Source organism: Acinonyx jubatus, chromosome B1 (assembly GCF_027475565.1).
Source record: "Acinonyx jubatus isolate Ajub_Pintada_27869175 chromosome B1, VMU_Ajub_asm_v1.0, whole genome shotgun sequence".
NCBI lineage: Eukaryota > Metazoa > Chordata > Mammalia > Carnivora > Felidae > Acinonyx > Acinonyx jubatus.
The window spans coordinates 21,449,603-21,464,979 of record NC_069382.1 but is presented as its reverse complement, the minus strand read 5'-3'; the positions used below and the strand labels follow the sequence as shown (position 1 = coordinate 21,464,979).

Sequence of the window (15,377 nt, the reverse complement as noted above, 5' to 3'; positions counted from 1 at the left end):
ATAACTAAGTCACAGGGGTATCATGTACAGCATGGGGACTACAGCTAATAATACTGTATTGTACCTCTCAAAGTTGCTATGAGAATAAATCTTAAAAGTTTTCATCACAAGAAAAAAATCGTAACTGTGTGTGGCATTGGATATTAACTAGATGTTTTGTGGTGATCATTTCACAAAATATATAAATACTGAATCATTCTTTTGTACACCTGAAACTACTATCACGTGTCAATTACACCTCAATACAAATTTAATAAAACCAATTCTAATACATAAAGAATCATCCATGAGGAAAAAAAAAAAGATTTAGAGAGTTTGTGTGGTATTAGGTGCTAGGTCAAAGAGTCTGGATTGGTGTGAGATTATTGAAATTTTCCAAGTCGAGAAGTGATATAATAAGAGTAGAGTGTGAAACACATAAGCTGGCAGTACACACAGTGTGTTAGAGAGACCCTGCCAGTTAGGTGGCTCACACTCTCATGAAAATTATCTGGCACTCGACTCCAGAATGGAAAGACAGGGTAAGAAATGCAAGGAAGCATTGTGAAAATAAAATGACTAAGGCAAGTGGTGACAAACGTGTGCCATAATAGGAAGTTCCAAGGTTGTGAATTTGATGCACTTGGAAATGCATGATGCCGTTAGAAAAAAAGAACATCAGAAAGCACAATCGGTTTGGGACAGTTAAGACTGAGACGATGAATTCAATTTTAGGTTTTTAAACACACCCTAAAGCCTCAGTTTAATATGAAGATTCTGAAGATAAAATACGCTTCTATCTAATGCCCTCTTCTGGGCAAAGAGAGTGCGTAAGAGAACATGTCAAATTTTCAAAGGCTAAGCTGCATACAAGTTTTTGAAATGTCACTGAAAAACATATTTAGACTTTGCATCATAAAAGGCTGAAATCATTGGCCAAAGAAATAAAATCCATGTAAACCTGGATACTTTCCCAGAAAAGGCATTTGCCATTTGAAAACGCTGAGGGAAAATGGGAAATAAATTTTAAGTAACAAAACGAATTTGGTACTTCATATCATATAAACGATTTCTCCATCTGCAACTTTGTACCTGCCAGTCTAAATAATTTGAGGTAAAATACTTTAAAAATTTTAAGAAAAATCTAATAGTATTTTATGTACATATGTATATATACGTATATGTACATGTATACACGTACATATGTATGTGTATATACATTTATGTATATAATACGTATGTAGTTATTTCTTTTATGAATAAAAAGAAAATTTCTTGTCCTTCTCCTTCTCTTCTTCTCTCCCATTATACTATTTTAGTCAATAGTGTTATCTTTTTGGGGCATATATCCTTGTGTTCGTAGGCTGTATGCTTAGGCTGTTATTTAATGTGTCAACGCTAGCAATATGTTTTTACTTTAAGATGTAATCTATGAGGCAATAAATTGGCTCATTTTGTAATAATTCTTTTTCCAGTTTTTGTTAGTTGGGCCATTTCATCATTATTAGAGAATATAATACTTATATAATAAATATAATATTTTGTCATTTTAGGTCAGCTTTTCTTTGTTCATAATTTTATAATAAAAATGTTCAATACTCACCACCAATCTGTTTCTGTCTGATGTGGTTTCCACAATAATCTGTTGTTGAAATGAAGCATAGCCTTTAGTAGTAGAATCATCAGGAAGTCAACATTTCCGAGGTACTGTGTGTTCAACATTGTTTCTCTGTAGGATTTTGATTTGAAAGAAAGGCTAGTTAATTAAAAAAATCCTTGGCTCAGAATTTCTTTCCTTGAATAGCATTATATATGGTTCAACTGTTTAATAACACTGAATGTTAGCTGGAAAATTTCCCAGATCTTTCACCTTTCTGAGATTCTGAGCCTTGTTCCGTGACTTCCCAGATTTCCCCAACAGGTCTGAGCTGCAGTTACCCACAGGGATAATTTACCTGATAAGACCATATGACTAGATTTCATGTCTTTCCTCTCTCACTTCCCCACTTCCCTCCTGTTGTTTTCTGACTTCTCTTTCCAAATAAACTACTTATATTTAAATATTTGTCTGAAAGATTGCTTCGGTGGGAACTCAAATCAAAAGTCTGGTCTCAGAAGTGGTCCTGGAAAATAGATCTCTCAGGGTATAATTTTAGAATTGGTCAATCAGCAAAACTAAAAGGCAATCGACAGAATGGGAGAAGACATTTGCAAACGACGTACCAGATAAAGGGTTAGTATCCAAAATCTATCAAGAACTGATCAAACAGTTGATCAGTTGATCAAACAGTTGATCAGTGTTGATCAAACTGATCAACACCTCAAGAACAAATAATCCAGTGAAGAAATGGGCAAAAGACATGAATAGACACTTCTCCAAAGACATTCAGATGGTCAACCGACACATTAAAAAATGCTCCACATCACTCATCATCAGGCAAATACAAATCAAAACCACAATGAGATACCACCTGACATCTATCATAATGGCTAACATTAACAACTCAGGCAACAATAGATGTTGGCAAGGATGGAGAGAAAGAGGATCTCTTTTGCACTGCGGATGGGAATGCAAGCTGGGGCAGCTACTCTGGAAAACAGTATGGAGGTTCCTCAAAAAATTAAAAATAGAACTACCCTATGACCCAGCAATTGCACTACTAGGTACTTATCCAAGGGATATGGGTATGCTTTTTCGAAGAGGCACATGTACCCCAATGTTTATAGCTGCACTATCAACAATAGCCAAAGTATAGAAAGAGCCCAAATGTCCATTGATGGATGAATGGATAAAGATGTGGTACGTGTATATATATACACATATATATAAACATATACATACACACACACACAATGGAGTATTACTTGGCAATCAAAAAGAATGAAGTCTTGCCATTTGCAACTATTATTAGCATAATAACTAGAGGGTATTATGCTAAGTGAAATTAGTCAGAGAGAGACAAATATGACTTCACAAATATGAGGACTTTAAGATACAAAACAGATGAACATGAGGGAAGGGAAACAAAAATAATATAAAAATAGGAAGAGGGACAAAACATAAGATGCCCTTATATGTGGAGAACAAATAGAAGGTTCCTGGACAGGTTGTAGGAGGGGGGATGGGCTAAATGGGTAAGGGGCATTAAGGAATGTACTCCTGAAATCAATGATGCACTACATGCTAACTAACTTGGATGTAAATTAAAAATAAATAAATAAATAAATAAATAAATAAATAAATAAATAAAAAGAGTTCTAGGACCCAGATCTAGATACGGCAGACATAAAGAGTAAAGAATGTAACAACAATTTTCTTTCTGAAATAAATTTCATGATAATGAAATTAAAAAAAAATTTAGAATTGGTTTACTCATATACCAGATGGCAACATGGGCTCTATTACTAGCAGTGTGATTAACAATGAGTATGATGCCTATCTGCCCAATAACGTAAGGTGAACTGGGATAGGGATTGGTGAAAAGGATAGACGATCTTATGCAACATATCAATCATGAAAGACATGCATAAATTGGTAAACCTGTAAGAATTATGAAATCAGCTCCTCTTGGAGCTGAAATCTTTAAGGAAGGAAATGGCAGGCTCATGTTAATCAATTATTAATTCAGGGCATGGTGTGAAAGCCAGAAAGTCTCCATGTCAATATCTAAAGGGCCTTTTGTTTCCAGCAGCAGGGAACAGACTGAATATTGAGTCCAGGATCTAATTGTAAGAGTAAAAGAGTTCCACAGAAAGCCAAATTAGCATATGTGACAAGGCTCCTATGATAAAGTCGGGGTACAAAAGTGCCCTAAATCCTCTGGGCCGGGAGAAGTGATCCCATTCCCTTTCCCAGAACAATGGTCTTTGTAGAGACCAAGAGAATGCCTCATCTTAGGCTGATGGCCTTGACGTTGTCTTCCTCAAGATCTGCTCATAACTTCTCTCACTGCTTCTAAGTGACTTCCCACGACTGGTAAGTTATTTTCCAGCTCTAGAAGGACAGGCCATTCACCAAAATACTGCAAGTGTTAGTTAAATACACAAGCAAGGACTGGGAGAATATCCATGGGTATGAACCTTAATAGTTATATATCTTATAATACAGTGGAAAACAGTTATAGTGCAATGGAAAATGTAAAGTAAAATGGTTATTTTAGGAAGACTATTTTTACAGTTAGTGAAGAAATTTTGTAACATAAATTAGACACACAGTTGGTAAGTTCCTAGCTGTGGTCCCACGTTCCTCAATTAGCTTACCTCTAAAATATTTCTTATTCTCTTTCAGGTTCTCCAAGGCAAACAAGGTCTTTTTTTGTTACACCTACTCTGTGTTATTTATCTTGTTCAATGTTTAGAAACGGATTAATCTTTAGAGGAGATTATATTTCATCTGGGTCTTAAATAATTCATTCAATTTCATAGCTAATCTTAGTTTACTCATTGTCACCGCATTCTAAGTCAGTGCAGTCCCATTTACTCTGTACCCAGAAATTATCTGAACTTCTTCTACTCTTAACCAATTTCCAACCTTTCAGAGCTGAAGACAAACTTGATTACAATTTCCTTTGATAACCTTTCATTTGGGTAATATTGGGTGATTTTTCAACCAGTCTGTGTCATCATTCATTCCGAGGGAAGGAAAAAAAATCCTTATTCTTCTAAAATTGAATTCAATATGAGAATAAACATAACATGTATTTGCATATTTGCTACTTGAAATTAAATGATCAATCATCAGTGTACTTCCTAAATATTAAAATGACTACATTAAATTTTAAAAGACATATTCTTTTGAATCCTGCTTTTGTTTCAATTCCAATATTAACAAGAATAAATTAGGGGAAAAACTAATATTAAAAATAATGTTTCATTTTGAGGATAACATTAAATGTTCTAGCAACAGCTCTTAATCAGTATGTAAATGTGCCAGAAAGATCACCTGTTTGCCATGATCAAAATATCAAATCTTAGGGAAAAAATATCAAAAACTTATGCTGCCCTAAGTATAAAGACATTGTCTTTATTATTAAAATTTGCTTTAAATAAATGATAAAACAGAAAATGCTGGTAGAATATTAATTACCAACAAATTGAAAGGCACTTAAATTTTTTAAAAAAGGTGAGACAAAGATCAAAATGAATTATCTAGCTACTGTGGAATAGATACATTTATTATACCTTACTACTTAACCTTCAAAATAATGTATGTAAGGTAATTAAATTATTCCTATCTTAAACGTGGGGAAATGAAGTTCAGAAAGTTAAGACTGATTAGTCATTACTAAGCCGGTAGATATTGATTGTGTTGAATGTCTTTATCACAATAACAGAACACAAAGACAGAACAACAACGTGGTAAGTGCTTTGTGTTTATAATTTATTTGATGTATTGTATTGCATTGTATTGTATCGTATCAACAGTTATTTCTAAAGGTCAGTGATGTGAACAAGGGTTCGCTGAAGAATACAAAGTTATTACAGACATTGTCTTTTGGAGAATTGATTTTGTCCTATCTCACTTCCATCATGTGTTATGGATCTCTTTTAACTCAGTCCTACATTTCTCACTCTCAATTTATAGTTATTTCAAAATTGAAATTCATGTCAAGGTTGTACCACCAGAGGCATTTAAGCATTCAGCATTATTAAATTAAGCATTTATAAAAATTAAGCATTATTAAAATTAACTTCAAATTCATATTTGTGCAAATGAACATAAAGATAAAAAATATATAATTTAATTAAGTTAGTTCTGCAAGTGTAAGTCTGAAAGATGGAAAGACTTTATTAACATCAAGTGGGTGAACAGCTTCTGGAGTCTACACACTTTTAGTGCTATGACATGAGGCGCTATTAGTTTAAAAACACAGAACACAATTGCTATGGAAGGTAGCATCTATCCCACAAGCAGATAAGCTGCTAAGATAAAACTTTGGAATCAACACAGGACAGGGATTCAAATGTGTTTAAAGAGATTCATTACATTTAAGAAATAAAGGTCAAATTTTTTTTGTCAATGGATTTTGAGACGTAATTTATATATAATAAAGTATATGGATCTCAAATGATTACCTGCATAATTTCTTTGTCAATTATATGTGCTCAGGTAATAACCACACAAAGAAAATTCGAGCAATTCCATCATCCTAGGAAGGTTCTTTATGCCCTTTTGTGTTCAACACACACCTGCCATAGACTATTGCTCAGTTCTGTTAATTATTTATAATTTTTAATGATTTTCATTCCTACTTCTTATTTAATTTCCTCTTTTATATATTTTTAAAGTTTTTAAGGTTTAGATTATTTTTACTATTTTCTTCTTTTTTAAAATAGGCATGAAGCTATGACTTTCTAAGTCTTGGCATGATCCTACAATTTTTTCATTCAAAAATAAATGTTTCTGGTTTTCCTTATAATTTCTTCTTCAAGCTATTAATTTTCCACAAGCTATTCTTTGTCTATTGTTATTTAGTTATTTACACTCTTCCAATTTCTCTGGTTCCAGAATGGCTGCATCAGCTTGTATTCCCATCAGCAATGCAAAATAGCCCTCCTTCTCCGCATCCTCACCAACATCTGTTGTTTCCTAAGTTGTTAATTTTAGCCATTCTGATAGGTGTGAGGTGATATCTCATTGTGGTTTTGATTTGTATTTCCTTGATGATGAGTGATGTGGAGCATTTTTTCATGTGTCAGTTGGTCATCTGGATGTCTTCTTTGGAGAAGTGTCTTTTCGTGTCTTTTGCCCATTTCTTCACTGGATGAGTTGTTGTTTGGGTGTTGAGTTTGATAAGTTGTTTATAGATTTTAGATACTAACCCTTTATCTAATATGTTGTTTGCAAACGTCTTCTCCCATTCTGTCGGTTGCCTTTTAGTTTTGCTGTTTCCTTTGCTGTGCAGAAGCTTTTTATTTAAAAAAATATATATATATTTGTTTTAACATTTATTTATTTTTGAGACAGAGAGAGACAGAGCATGAATGGGGGAGGGTCAGAGAGAGAGGGAGACACAGAATCTGAAACAGGCTCCAGGCTCTGAGCTGTCAGCACAGAGCCCGACGCAGGGCTCGAACCCACGGACCATGAGATCATGACCTGAGCTGAAGTTGGACGCTTAACCAACTGAGCCACCCAGGCACCCCAAAAGCTTTTTATTTTGATGAGGTCCCAGTAGTTCATTTTTGCTTTTGTTTTCCTTGCCTCTAGAGATGTGTTGAGTAAGAAGTTGCTGCAGCCAAGATCATAGAGGTTTTTGCCTGCTTTCTCCTCGAGGATTTTATGACCTCCTGTCTTACGTTTAGGTCTTTCATCCATTTTGAATTTATTTTTCTGTATGGTGTAAGAAAGCGGTCCAGGTTCATTCTTCTGCATGTCGCTGTCCAGTTTTTGCAGGACCATTTGCTGAAGAGACTGTCTTTTTTCCACTGGATATTCTTTCCTGCTTTGTCAAAGATTAGTTGGCCATATATTTGTGGGTCCATTTCTGGGTTCTCTATTCTGTTCCATTGATCTGAGTGCCTGTTTTCATACCAGTACCATACTGTCTTGATGATGACAGCTTTGTAGTATAGCTTGAAGTCTGGGACTGTGATGCCTCCTGCTTTGGTTTTCTTTTTCAAGATTACTTTGGCTATTCGGGGTCTTTTCTGGTTCTATACAAATTTTAGGATTATTTGTTCCAGCTCTGTGAAGAATGCTGGTATTATTTTGATAGGGATTACATTGAATATGTAGATTGCTTTGGGTACTATCGACTTTTTAACAATATTTGTTCTTCCTATCCAGGAGCATGGAATCTTTTCCCATTTTTTTTTGTTTCTTTTTCAATTTCTTTCATAAGCTTTCTATAGTTTTCATTGTATAGATTTTTCACCTCTTTGGTTAGATTTATTCCTAGGTATTTTATGGGTTTTGATGCACTTGTAAAAGGGATCTATTCCTTGATTTCTCTTTCTGTTGCTTCATTATATCCCCATTTTTTTATTAAAAAAGATTTTTAACATTTATTCATTATTGAGAGAGAGACAGAGCATTAGTATGAGAGGGGCAGAGAGAGAAGGAGACACAGAATCTGAAGCAAGCTCCAGGCTCTGAGCTGTTAGATGCTTCACTGACTGAGCCATCCAGGTACCCCATTATGTCACTCATTCTTACCTTTATTGCTTCTACTCTGTTATAAAGCCTATCTTTTTTTCTGTTTTCTATTTGATTTCTAGTTATGTCCACTTGATTCTCTTATAGCTTCTTTCTTTTTTTTTTTTTCATTTCCCATCTCGTTGGACATGTTGGCCACCTTTCTCACCAGATACTTCATTTTCAGCATATTATTTTAAAGACCCTTTTGTGACATTTCCTATTCTTGGGCCATCTCTTATCTATTTATATTGACTGTCTTATTTTCAGTCACATGTTCTTTTTCCATTTTTATTTTGTTTTTTTAGGTGTACCAGATATTTTGTATGAAATTAGAAACATGTTATGATGTTGAAAACAAAATCTGCCCAAAATACTGGCTCATACTGCTAAACTGCTAGAGTCAATAAGCTGAATCAGTAGTATCTATTGTGGAAATAGGTCTGGGTTTTGTTGCAAATTTTATTTGATTCAATTCCTCAATGGCTTTTCATTATTCTAAGTGCAAAATTAGAAATTTTCCTTCAGTAGAATCTGGTATTTAAGCACTGGTATTATTCTTTTAATGTTTATTTATTTTTGAGACAGAGAGAGACACAGCATGAACGGGGGAGGGGCAGAGAGAGAGGGAGACACAGAATCCGAAGCAGGCTCCAGGCTCGGAGCCATCAGCCCAGAGCCTGACGCGGGGCTCGAACTCATGAACCGTGAGACCGTGACCTGAGCTGAAGTCGGACGCTCAACTGACTGAGCCACCCAGGCGCCCATCCCTGGTATTATTCTGATAAACCATTTGTTCTTTACAGCCAAGCCCAATCTTCAGGAATCTTAAGGTATCTTTGCTTCACAGACAGGCTTCTAGGTTTTGGGTTAATAGAGAAATCTATTTGTTTTCTAGTCCTGCCCTTGGCTTACTCTTGGCTGTGGCCTCAGGCCATGATTCTAGTCTTTGGAGAAGATACAGATGATTTACCTTGTGTGAAGGCTGAGAATAGTCAGGAAGAATTTCTTTCAAGTTTTCTGCCTTTATCTTTCCAGAGTTGAAAGCCAACCATGTCTTGGAAATTTTCTCTGAGTTCTCCAGTGCCAATCCCAGATTTCAGTTGCTGAAAGTCTGAAGTGCCTTTAGTTAATTTATGATGCCCTGACCTTAGTCTTTGATAAAGAATCTCCATGCATATGTGAAAACATACGAGACATAATTGGCAGCCAGGTGTAGACTCATGTGACGGCTGTGGTGCCTCAGCATCCTAACCAGTTATAATAGTCCATGTGCAGTCATAAGATGTTCATTGCATTTATAATAGTTGTGCTTCCTCTTTACTGTTTCTATGGTAAGCTTTTAGTATTATCACTACTCACCAGAGGTGAAGTGATGAGATCGGCCTTGATTCCCTGATTTCCTAGAAAGTAATGTCACTATCTGAAATTTGGTTGATTAACTTTTATTGACTTTCAGGTCTTGACGGTAAAACAAATGAGCAAACAAACAGACAAATAAAAAAAATGATTTTGTGGTTTATTTGGCTTACTTTGGATGTCAGGGGATGAGTATATTTTTTCGGTGAATTTACATTATTACTAGAAGCAAAATATGCAATCAGATAGTCTCTGATTTATAAGATTTATAAGTCTCTCATTTATAAGATTAAAAAACAACTTTAAATACAATGGATTAGGATATCATTAGAAATAAAGTCATGAGATATATGTTATCTATATATATGCTTTATTTGCTGACAACCTTAATAATTTCTACTTAATTAAAACCATTCTCAGACATACTGTTTTTCAGTATTCCATCTTTCTTTCTGATAATCTTAGAAAAACATGCTTCGATAAAATACTCTGAATATTTTTCTATGAAGAACGCAGTATTTAAAAATTTCCCCAAATGCAGACAGAAAGTATTTAAATTTAAGAGAGATAGCTTGCAAGATACCATCTCATCGTGGAATAATGTTATCTAAAAGTGCGTAACATCTCTGGTCCAATAAAACTGCTGGTTAGAATAGTGTCCATGTGCATCTTTCCTGGGATCGTTATATACCCAGTCACTGCCTGCTGAATTACTTGCACAGAGGAGCTTTTTGGCTTATTTTACTGCTGAAGAAATATTAAGAAAAATAATACCAAGTACATTTATAGAATTGAACTGATGCATTGTGACAATGTGAAAAATACCTCAATCTAACAATGTGTAAAAGTGATGACATATATTTCAGCAATACTTGATTGTTGGTTCTACAAAGAGCTGGGTATTTCACATAAAACATGAAACCCTTTATATACATATCATTGCATACTTACACTTATCACATAGTTATTTCTTTCACAGGAAAATATTGCTGTTATTTTATTTTATGCTTTAAATGTGTAATTTTCTAAGGAATAAGCAGAGCTGAGAAAAGTAGTGTTCTGACTCAGCAAATCTGTTTCTAAGAATCTTATTTAATTAGAAAAATTTTGCTGCAACTGTCCTTTTTAGTGTTGCAAAGGCTACAAAACAGTTTTAACTCATCTCCCCAATCAGAAAACAAAATTGATTATCATGCAATATAAAAATAATATAAGATTAAGTTAAGTCTGTTTAATTCTATAGGTAATTTTCAGCTTCTTATAATTTTTTTGTTTGTAACTCAAAGAATGAAGATTGGGAACACAAAGTTTCTTTAAAAATAACCTGCATGTGAATATCCTGCACGTGACTAGGAACCCTAACTAACCTGTAGGTGATAAAAAACTGTTTTGTATTTAGATATGCAAACCTCATTTAAATATCTGATAAGATTTTTATGGACATCTTAACTATACACTTTTTATTAACAGAACAATGGAATCTCTTTGAAAAACAATTTGTGAGGTTTTCATGAAAGGTTTCCTACGTATAACAGCATGCTAATGATAGGCAAAGACTATGGGTAGAATCTAGGGAGGGGAGGGGGGAGTTTCTAAATAATCTGGTACATGGATGGCATGAAATATTCTGAAAAGCACAGGTTTGGTGCTTCTGGTGAAAGTCAAAGTTAAATTACTTACTCAGGATTTTTAGGCTTAGTCTGAAATTGGATAGTTAATATCTTAGAAAAGGTACAGAGAATTTCTAATTCAGAATATTCCAGTGAGCGAAGGAAATGATGGCAGAGTTGAACGACCCTAGACTTTCCTTATCCCATGAATACAACTAGATACTACTAGATAACTATAAAGTCATCCTAAGTACTGCAAAAATCGACCTCAAGACTGGTAAACAAACTCTACAACTAAAGGTAGAGAAGAGGCCACACTGAAGAAGGTAGGAAGGGTGGAGATGCAGTTTGGGAGAGAAATCGATCTTGGCCACTACAATGGAAAGGGAGCCACAGTCTTGGAGAAGGGCAAGAGAGAGACTAGCACACAGAGGAGCATAAGGGGAAAAAGAATTCCCATATCAGTTGGCTTAGAAAGCAGAAATGCCAAATTTCATGAGCTCTAGCAACCCGAAGGGCATAATGCCTAGAGTTTTAAGGGTCAGCAAGTTTGGCTTGAATAGACCCCAGAGGGAACTGGGGCTGGTCTTGGACGGAAGGCAGGGCAAACAGCCCATGGACATACAGAGTGGAAAGAGCAATCTGACGAGTACCTGAACACCTAGTGGGGAGATTATTTATTCATCTTGGAGCATGTTCTAGAGAGGCAGCATTCATAGAAGACCCCTCTGGGGACACAGGAACTGAGAAGGGCCACTTCCCTCCCACATTCCTCAACACAAACAGAGAGCCACCTGCAGAAACCAGCACATCACTGACACTCACTACCTAAGTTAGTTTATACAAAGCTCCACCAGCTCAGTCATTCTTGCCTCAGTCCCAGCACAGTGGAACCCCTCTCTCAAATTGGCCCAAATCCTGCAAGATTGCATTTCCCAAGTGGTAATTTTGTGGAACCTCAGTTCTGGCAATGGTAGTTAGATGTTTCACTTCATAAGCACACTAGGATACACTAGTTAAAACTCACCACATTCAGGCTAGGGACCAAATATTGCCCACAACAGACAAAGATAGCCTCTGTAGATGACAGAGCTGAAGGATAAAGGGGTCAGAACACAAAAGCAGAGTGCATGCAGCACACACAGGAGACACTTCCTAAAGTGTCATTACCCTCATGAATAGGAGACATAGCTGACTTTCCTAACACAGAGAAACAGGCAGAGACTTAGACAAAATGAGAAGAGAGAGAAATTTGCCACAAATGAAAGAACAGGAAAAGGCCATAGCTAGAGATCTAAGCAAAAGAGATATACATGATGGAGCATTTAAAGCAATGGTCATAAGGATACTCACTGGAATTGAGAAAAGAGTGGAAGACATTAGTGAGACCCTTAACACAGAGATAAAAAAAAAATCAGAAATGAAGAGTGCAATAAACAAGATTAGAAACATGCTAGATGCAATGAACAGCAGGCTGGAAGAAGCAGAAGAATGAATCAACAACCTAGAAGAAAGGGTGATGGAAAGTAATCAAGCTGAACAAAAGAAAGAAAAAATAATTATGCGAAACAAGAAGAGACTTAGAAAACTCACTGACTATCAAACGTAGCAACATTCATATTATAAGAGTCTTTGAAGAAAAAGAGAGAAAAGGGGCAGAGAATTTACTTGAAGAAATAATAACTTAAAACTTCTATCATCTGGAGAAAGAAACAGATATCCAGATTCAGCAGACTCAGAGGACCCCCAATAAAAACAACAAACACATATCCACACTAAGACACACTGTAATTAAAATAGCACAATAAAGTGATAAGGAAAAAATTTTAAAGTAGCATGACAAAAAAAAGACTGTTATATACAAAGGAAATCCATTAGGCTACAGCATATTTTTCAGCAGAAACTTTCCAAGCCAGATAGGAGTGGCATGATATAATCATAGCGCTGAATGGGAAAATTCTGCAGCCAAGAATAGTGTATCTAACATGGCAATCATTCAGAATAGAAGGAGAGGTGAAGAGTTTCTCTGACAAATGAAAAACTAAACTAGTTCATGACCACTAAACCAACCCTGCAAGAAATAGTAAAGGGGAGTCTGAGTAGAGAGAAAATGGTACTACCAAAATGGTAGTATGGTGGTAGGAAACACCTTTACAAAATAGTAAACATGAATATTATTGTTAAAAAAAATCATCCAAGGAACTCACAAAATAAAAGAATGTAAAATAATACATACTTAAATAGTGGAGAGGAGAAGAGTAAAGAATGGGTTCAAACTTAAATAATCATCAACTTAATATAAACTGCTATATGCTAAAGATATTATATATAAACCTAAAGGTAATCACAAATCAGAAACCACTAATAAATATGCAAAGGGTAAAGAGGAAGAAATCCAAATACATCACCAAAGAAAACCAGCAAACTATAAGAAAGATCAAAAAGGATCAGAGAAGATCTTCAGAAACAACCAGAAAATAAGTAATAAAATGGCAGTAAGTATATATCTATCAATAATTACTTTGAATGTAAGTGGACTAAAATCTCCAGTTAGAAGACACAGGGTAACAGAATGGATACAAAAATAAGACCTATCTATCTGTTGCCTGCAAAGACTCATTTTAGACCTAAAGTCACCTGCAGATTCAAAGTGAGGGGATGAAGAAATATTTATCATCAAAATGTATGTCAAAAGAAAGCCAAAGTAGCGTTACTTATATCAGACAAAACAGACTTTAAAACAAAGACTGTAACAAGAGATAAAGAAGGACACCATATAAAAATAAAGGGGATGACCCAACAAGTAGGTGTAATAATTATAAATATTTATACATTCAACAATGAAGCACCTAAATACATAAAACAGTTCATAACAAACATAAAGAAACTAATCAATAATACTACAAAATAGTAGGGGACTTTAACACCCCATTTCCATCAATGGACAGATCATCTGAACAAAAAATCAACAAGGAAATAATGGCTTTGAATGACACACAGGACCAGATGGATTTTACAGATATACTCAGAACATTCCTTCCTAAAACAGCAGAATACACATTCTTTTCTAGAGAACATGGGGTATTCTCCAAAACAGATCAACATATTAGGCCACAAACAAATCACAACAAATTCCACAAGATCAAAGTCATATGATGGATCTTTTCTGATCACAATGCTATGAAACTAGAAGTAAAGTACAAGAGAAAAACTTGAAAGACCACAAATACATGGAGGTTAAATAGCATGCTACTAAACAAGGAATAAGTAAATCAGAAAATAAAAGAAGAAATTAAAAAGCACATGGAAACAAATGAAATGAAAACACAACAGTTCACAACCTTTGGGATGGAGCAAAAGTGCTTGTAAGAGGGAAGTTTACAGCAATACAGGCTTATTTCAAGAAGCAAGAAAGATCCCAAATAAATGACCTTGTATCTAAAGGAGCTAGAGAAAACAACAAACAAACCTGACACCAGCAGATAAAATAAGAAAGATTGAGCAGAAATAAATGATATAGAATATAAAAAAAAAAGAACTGCTCAATAAAATCATTAGCTGGTTCCTTAAGAAAAAGCAATAAAATTGATAAAAATCTACCCAGACTTATCAAGAAAAAAGAGAAAAATCCTAACTAAATAAAATTACAAATAAGGGAAAAATAACAACCAATACCACAGAAATACAAAGGATAATAAGAGAATATTACGAAGAACTATGTGCCAATAAATTGGACAACCTAGAAGAAATGGATGGATTCTTAGAAACACATAACCTACCAAAACTGAAACAAGAAGAAAATTTGAACAGACCAATTACCAGCAAAGTAATTGAATTAGTAATCAAAAAGTCCCTACAAACAAATGTCCAGGACCAGATGGCTTCACAGGCAAATTCTACCAAACATTTAAAAAGGAATTCATATCTTCTCAAACTATTCCAAAAAATATATGAGGAAGGAAATTCATTCCATCAGGCCAGCATTACCCTGATACTAAAACCAGAAAAAGACTCTACAAAAAGAGAGCTACAGTTCAGTATCTCTGATATATATAGATGCAAAAATCTCAGTAAAATACTAGCAAACTGAATCCAACAATATATTAAAAAAATATTTACCACAATCAAGAGGGATTTATTCCTGGGTTGCAAGTGTGGTTCAATATTTCCAAATCAATCAACCTGATACATTACATCAATAAGAGAAAGGATAAGAACCATATAATCATTTCAATAGATGCAGAGAAAGCATGTGACAAAGGAAAACATCCATTTATGATAAAAAACCCTCA

General features: G+C 34.8%; 1 long non-coding RNA gene across 2 annotated transcripts in view; it reads right to left on the bottom strand.

Moving 5' to 3' along the window:
• Window positions 1-670: 670 nt before the first annotated feature.
• LOC113604705 (uncharacterized) overlaps window positions 671-15,377 on the bottom strand; it is a 219,172-nt gene continuing 204,465 nt past the window's right edge. For both annotated transcript variants that reach the window (XR_008295881.1, XR_008295882.1), the window contains one exon: window positions 671-1,621. This is a non-coding gene — a long non-coding RNA (uncharacterized LOC113604705). The remainder of the gene's footprint in view (window positions 1,622-15,377) is intronic.